The sequence below is a fragment of the Saccostrea echinata genome, unplaced genomic scaffold (genome assembly GCF_033153115.1).
Source record: "Saccostrea echinata isolate AGI-Se365-2 ecotype Australia unplaced genomic scaffold, CSIRO_AGI_Sech_v1 ptg000054l, whole genome shotgun sequence".
In the NCBI taxonomy this organism is placed as follows: Eukaryota; Metazoa; Mollusca; class Bivalvia; order Ostreida; family Ostreidae; genus Saccostrea; species Saccostrea echinata.
The window spans coordinates 46,844,903-46,852,204 of record NW_026889803.1 but is presented as its reverse complement, the minus strand read 5'-3'; the positions used below and the strand labels follow the sequence as shown (position 1 = coordinate 46,852,204).

General features: G+C 34.3%; 2 long non-coding RNA genes across 2 annotated transcripts; one reads left to right on the top strand and one right to left on the bottom strand.

Moving 5' to 3' along the window:
• The first annotated feature begins 777 nt into the window (after window positions 1–777).
• Window positions 778–5,132, top strand: LOC133171820 (uncharacterized). Its single transcript, XR_009718875.1, has 3 exons — window positions 778–821; window positions 4,272–4,345; window positions 4,600–5,132. It is a non-coding gene; the product is annotated as an uncharacterized LOC133171820 (long non-coding RNA).
• On the bottom strand, window positions 4,134–6,506 carry LOC133171821 (uncharacterized). Its single transcript, XR_009718876.1, has 3 exons — window positions 6,452–6,506; window positions 4,632–4,856; window positions 4,134–4,405 (listed from the first exon to the last, which is right to left on the bottom strand). It is a non-coding gene; the product is annotated as an uncharacterized LOC133171821 (long non-coding RNA).
• Between the last annotated feature and the right edge of the window lie 796 nt (window positions 6,507–7,302).

Genomic DNA, 7,302 nt, shown 5'->3' with positions numbered 1-7,302 from the left:
ATACCCAAAGATAGTTATAACCACGTAATATAGATGTTATTGGTGTTTAAAATGAAACATTTTGAAGCAAAAAAAGTTATAACACTCTTGAACAATTCTGTATTATTCAATATTTACTTCAAAAATCCTGAAAATAAGTGTATGGTCATTTCTTAATTGACATCGCGATCGGCATGTGGGCTTCGTTTATCTTCATCTCTTACGTGAGAAGTTGGACGATTTGACCAATTAAATTAAATATTAAGACAGTTTATAACTTCTTATTGAAAAAAGGCAACAACAGAATCGTACGAGGAATTATATTTTGAATCGTCGAGATCGGCATCCAACTTTTATTATAGTCTGTCCCACGACCGGAACGTCACTACTTTTTGCAAGATATCTAAAAATATATAAATACCTTGGCTTTCAACCTAGGTTCGATCGGTAGATTGATTTTTTTCCAAACTTCCTGCATTTATACGAACCCTCGAGGTCAACCAGTGTATTAACACGGCGGCAAATTCAAAGTCTACGGGGATTTAACATGGTAAACTCGTCCATTAGCGTCTAGATTACGGGGCGGGGAACCAGTTTATGAAGGGAGTAGTCGTTCTTTCCAAAGTAAAATTCCAAAAAATCTGAGAAAATCAAAGGACGTAATTTAAAGTGTTCTTATTAATAATGTGAGTATTTATTTGAATTAAAATATATTTAACACTGTATAACGAGTTTTGTCATAAACGCCGAGAAAATAGTCCGCGGCCGAATATAATGCAGTACAAGTTGTGGATACAGATGTTGAAATGGCCATGATGATGCAAGAATGTGTTTTTAAAAACGTAAGTTGTTTATTTTTTGTTGTTGTTGTTTTACTACCTAATGTACACACAAGAAAGAAGTGTTTCCAAATTGTAAGAATATGCCAAAACGTGTGGTACTTATGTACATGTATAATCAGTATATGTATATTTGGCATTTTAACCAGTGCCCCATATACAGAAGCATGTGTTTAAAAACGTAAAAAGGTACTTTTATGGTTATAATGACACAATCAGCTGATTAAACAATTAGGAAAAAAGCATTAAATAACACCAAGATTACATAAAGAAAATAACAGCTGGTTAAAAACATTATTTTCAATATATGAAAGTCTATACTTTCTTTTCAACATTTCATGCTTTTGACAGTGAATCACAATCTACATGATGTAAAATGCATTTTCCTTTTACATTTATTTGTAGTGTCAACACCCTGGGGAATCAATATAGTTTTCTATATCATGTATATATAACACATAATTTTTGCATTATTATTATTATTATTATTTTTTTTTAATTAATTACTGAAAAATGTGTATTTTTTACAAGTTCTAACATCTAAAATATACCTTTAGCCCAAAGTTTTGTCAATTTTATGGGACCGAGTTCTAAGGGTCATTTATGTACATGTATTGATGTATAGAATAACTATCTAGGTAGATGAATATAAGAGTGTTTTAGCAATCATGTCCTGGCTTTCCAGTTTAAATAAAAACATAAGCAAAAGAGGAAAAAGGAAAAAAAATAAAGAACAAGTCATGTCTATATAATTTCATCAGTATAAACGTAAAGATAAAACTGAATCATTTATTCTGAATACAGACATTCCCCCCCCCCCCCCCCCCCCCCCCCGAAAAAAAATTTGACATCAGAGGCAATTTTCCAATTAATGCCATGTGCCACATTCAGTGTTCCAAATTGCTGTGTTGTGTTTCTCAGGCAGCAGCTTTATTTTGTCTCAAAGTTCCCATACTGCTCAAATGTGGACTTAATTTGAAAAATCTGTTTCCTAGTATACTGTAGGGTCTCATCTGAGTATTTCTTTTTCAAAACTCTATTCACTGGTATATGCAATTTTTTGTTTGCAATAGTTTAGTGCAACAATATTCATATAGACAGATCTTTTAACACCCATATGAAGGAATAGTTTTTCTATTGTAATAAAAAATTTATGGTAATTGTATCCATAGCATAATATATTTTCTGCCGGGAAACCTACTATGAAAGAGAGTTATGTAAATATTTTTTTATTCACCAAAAATTTTAACTTCTAAATTCAGAACATTTTTGCAGGGCTAGAAATAATTATTTTTAGCTCACCTGAGCCGAAGGCTCAAGTGAGCTTTTCTGATCGAAATTTGTCCGTTGTCTGTCGGCGTTGTCGTAAACTTTTCACATTTTCATCTTCTCCTCCAAAACTGCTGGGCCAATTTCAATCAAACTTGGCAGAAAGTATCCTTGGGTAAAGGGGATTCAAGTTTATTCAAATGAAGGGCCACTCCCTCCTCCAAGGGGAGGTAATTAAGAAATAGCAAAAAATTAATGGCATTATTGAAAAATCTTCTCCTCAAGAACCAATGTGCCAGAAAAGATGAAACTCATGTGGAATTATTGTCAGGTTGTGTAGATTCAAGTTTGTTCAAATCATGACCCCTGGGTAAGAGAGGGGCCACAATATGTACTACAAGGGGGGGGGGGAGGGGAGAAATCAGGTGAAAAACATCAAGGCCAGAGTTACTCAGGTGAGCGTTGTGGCCCATGGGCCTCTTGTTTTCAGTTTTATCTTCCTATTGCAGTCCTAACTATTTACAAGAGGCCCAAGGGCCACATCGCTCACCTGAGCACTGTGGCTAGGAAAAAAGGAAAAATCAGTTTAGTATTGAAAAGCTTAAATGCATAAGTGGCCTATTCCTAAAAAGGGAGTGGGGGGGGGGGGGGGGTTCATGATTTGAACAAACTTGAATCTACACTATCTGAGGATGCTTCCACATAAATATGACAAACCGTGGCTTTGCTGTTCTTGAGATTTTTAAAGATTTTTCCTATATATATTCCTATGTAAAACTTTGATCGTCCAATGTGGCCCCACCCAACCCCCAGGGGTCATGATTTGTACAAACTTGAATCTACACCACCTGAGGATGCTTCCATGTAAATATGACCAATCATAGCTTTGCTGTTTTTGAGAAGAAGATTTTTGAAGATTTTTCCTATGTACACCTATGTTAAACATTGATCGTCCATTTTGGCCCCACCCTACCCCTGGGGGTCATGATTTGAACAAACTTGAATCTACACCACCTGAGGATGCTTCCATATAAATATGACCAATCATAGCTTTGCTGTTCTTGAGAAGAAGATTTTTGAAGATTTTTCCTATATATTCCTATGTAAAACTTTGATCATCCAATGTGGCCCCACCCTACCCCCGGGGGTCATGATTTGTACAAACTTGAATCTACACCACCTGAGGATGCTTCCAAATGAATATGACCAATCATAGCTTTGCTGTTCTTGAGAAGAAGATTTTTGAAGATTTTTCCTATATATTCCTATGTAAAACTTTGATCGTCCATTGTGGCCCCACCCTATCCCCGGGGGTCATGATTTGTACAAACTTGAATCTACACCACCTGAGGATGCTTCCAAATGAATATGACCAATCATAGCTTTGCTGTTCTTGAGAAGAAGATTTTTGAAGATTTTTCCTATATATTCCTATGTAAAACTTTGATCGTCCATTGTGGCCCCACCCTATCCCCGGGGGTCATGATTTGTACAAACTTGAATCTACACCACCTGAGGATGCTTCCAAATGAATATGACCAATCATAGCTTTGCTGTTCTTGAGAAGAAGATTTTTGAAGATTTTTCCTATATATTCCTATGTAAAACTTTGATCGTCCATTGTGGCCCCACCCTATCCCCGGGGGTCATGATTCGAAAAAACTTGAATCTACACTACCTGACAATAGTTCCACATGAGTTTCATCTTTCCTGGCCCACTGGTTCTTGAGAAGAAGATTTTTCAATAATGCCATTAATTTTTTGCTATTTCGTAATTATCTCCCCTTGGAGGAGGGCGTGGCCCTTCATTTGAACAAACTTGAAACCCCTTCACCCAAGGATACTTTGTGCCAAGTTTGATTGAAATTGGCCCAGTAGTTCTGGAGAAGAAGATGAAAATGTGAAAAGTTTACGACAACAACGATGCTGACGACGCCGACAGACAACGGACAAATTTTGATCAGAAAAGCTCACTTGAGCCTTCGGCTCAGGTGAGCTAAAAAGACAAATCATTGATCAAAGAAATGTAATAATAACCAAAGCAAAAATATTTGATGATGCCTTTATTAATTACTAAATAACATTTTTGAAGGTATAATTAAATGGGGTGCAAAGTTATTATGACAAGACAGTGTGACTTTAAGACTTGCATGCATGTAGAAAACTATCTACTCAATTTTTCAGAATAATGTGATTGAAATTCATCTGATGGTGGACTAAACATTCAGGTTTCAGGACATTCTTCTAGACTATAGCTAGTAAGTATTTATTTAAATGAAAAAGGTTTTACTCTTCCCATGTATTCTTCAGGTTGGAACCTGAAATTGAAAATTGACTATAAACATGCATTTTTTAATATGTATCAATTCATGTTAACATACAATGCAAGTTCAAGTATAATCATTTGAATTTTCATTATTCCTTTAAATTTCACTTTGCACAGAGTTAAAAGTATTTTTCATGCACCAGAATCTTTATGATGGATTAAAATGTGTTTCATCTTTTTTTTCAGGCTCAAAGTATATTGGCTGAATGAAGGATTACCTGGTAGTCTGCCAATGGGTTGATCATTGGATGAGCCAGACACCAACCATTTACCACAGAAGTTTTAGTGGAGACAAACATAAACACTCTTTCTCAATCTTCATTCATGACTTGTTTCTCACTATGGATTCTGAGTCATTACTTCTTTTTTCAAAAGCATGGACACCAGCAGCATTGGGCACTCAATTTTCATAATCATTTATTCTTCTAAATTTGATCTGATATCTTTAAATAAAGGAAAGACAATTCATTAATCATTTGCAATATTTCCTGTAATCTCACTAAATGTGTTTAAAGTTTGAAGCAATTCTATTTGATAATTTTAAAAAAACATATACCTGTATCTAGCTGTTAAACAAGCAGTAATAAAATTTTGAAAACAATTATCTGAGTATGATTAATTACTTTGCCCATTTCAGACAGGTAGCTTACAAAAACTGATTGACATCTACTGTGGAATCATCATTGTTTGTGGGGGACCAACATTCTTGGATTTTATCACATGGATCAGCCATACCCATAAATTTATATTTCCACAAATGCTTATTTTAACATTTTAATCAATCCATTAATTCCTTTGATTGTATTTTGTTTAACCTTATTTAATAAGTCCTGTCCACAAAACAGCAAAACTATATGCCTGCCCACAATCACTGACCTCCACAAATTAAAATGATTCCATGGTATTATGCAATTTAGAAAAAAAATGTATATCAGGAAGCCATATGTACCAGGGAATGGAATAATGAATAAACATACTTTGAAAATTTACAAATACATGAGGAAAAAAATTTTGCTTGGCTGGGAATCAAACCCAGGACCTCTGCATTACAAATGCTTGTATACTAATGAGGTATTTTAACAACTAAGCTGCCCAGACTGCTCATGTATCTACAGTCCATATAGCAAAAATTACTTAGGATGTATCTGCAGCTACTTATGGCTGAATTTATTTTATGTACTTGTTTGTTTGTGCTTGTCTATATTGTGCCTTCACCAGGTAGCTATTTTGGTATCCTGCAATTAAATTCTTGTTTAAAAAATTTTATCTATTGTTTTTATGAATAATTTTTTTTTTATTATATGAGAATCAAACTAGCAGCTGGCTCTGACTTGTATTGAAAGTGTCAATATATATGCATGTATAACCTTTTTTTTTTAATGTAAAACTATTGAACTTTCTACCAAAAGAAAAAAATAAGATGATGAAAAAAGAAAAGGAAAAATTAAAATAAAAAAGTAGTATAATCTTTTACACTTGTGTTATGTAGTTTTTGTGTGTAGGATTGAGTATTTAATTTTTGGCATTCTGTTATATTTGTGGAAACACTAAAAATATATCCAAGGGCCTGAATTTACCTAATGCCGATATTACAGGAAGTTTTCGAAGGGCAAGGTCAAATTCCATTGGTGACGTAGTTTGATGCAGACAACAATTGTTGTTTTGCACCGAGATTCAAAATATAATATTGATTGTGGATTTATGTGTTTAAAGTGTTGAAAGTCTAACAAAAACAGGATATACTGTGCAGTTACGGACATCAATTGTTCACATAGAAGTAATACGATTCTTCTTTTGACCGTGTTTATAACAAACTATAGCTAGGGATCTAGGGAGTTGGATTTATGTGGAAGGCTAAGGAGTAAGGTAAAGCAGCAATTAATTTTAATAATCTTAATAATATGACTACGCTTATTAGAAGTTAGGACTCCACGTTTTGGCAATAAAAGCAGTCATGTCACTTGAGCTAAATTTGCAGTTGCCTCGATTGTTTTTAACATGATAATTACAATCTTATGAGATATGAACTGAGACATACCTCTTTTCTTCATGCAGTGTATAGGCTAGCTGTTTTTAAAAATCTTTGATCCCTTCTGTGAAATTCTGTCTGGCCCTGGGTATGAAAGTTTTGTCGAAGACGTAATTTCTCCTATATATATACTTGGCAAGTTTCGGGCTTTATAGTTTTTTGGACGTCGATAAGCACAGAGGATTCCCGAACTTGCGTGACGTCATTGCCTCACTGACGGCAATGTACGGAAAATTACGAATAATGATGGATCCCCTTCCGAAGTGGCTGCCATTTTGACAATGTTAAATCCCCGTAGACTTTGAATTTACCGCCGTGTCAATACACTGGTTGACCTCGAGGGTTCGTATAAATGCAGGAAGTTTGGAAAAAAATCAATCTACCGATCAAACCTAGGTTGAAAGCCAAGGTATTTATATATTTTGAGATATCTTGCAAAAAGTAGTGACGTTCCGGTCGTGGGACAGACTATAGGCAGTAGGCAACCGCATACGAATCCGGAATCGGCATGTATTATGATTTGTAAAGTCGATTTATTGTAAGTAAGACAGTGTTTTAAAAGATAAAATAAGAATAATTACCTTTTTTTATTAGCGATAAGTTAATTGTAAGCACGAATAAATTTAAATATTGATCACACAAGTCTAATGCTAATTCGAAACAAAGTTGTGACGCGAATTTCCTCTATTGTGTTTACAATACTTAAAAGCACTGACCTTTTTTCATATAATTTAGGACTACTGGTGATTTTTTCTAAATAGGTGATAAGTGTTTATTAAATTAAAATTCTCTGCAATTAATTATGAATTAACAGCAGTTTTTCATCATATTTTGTGGTTATAGAAGGATTCCCTTTTGAC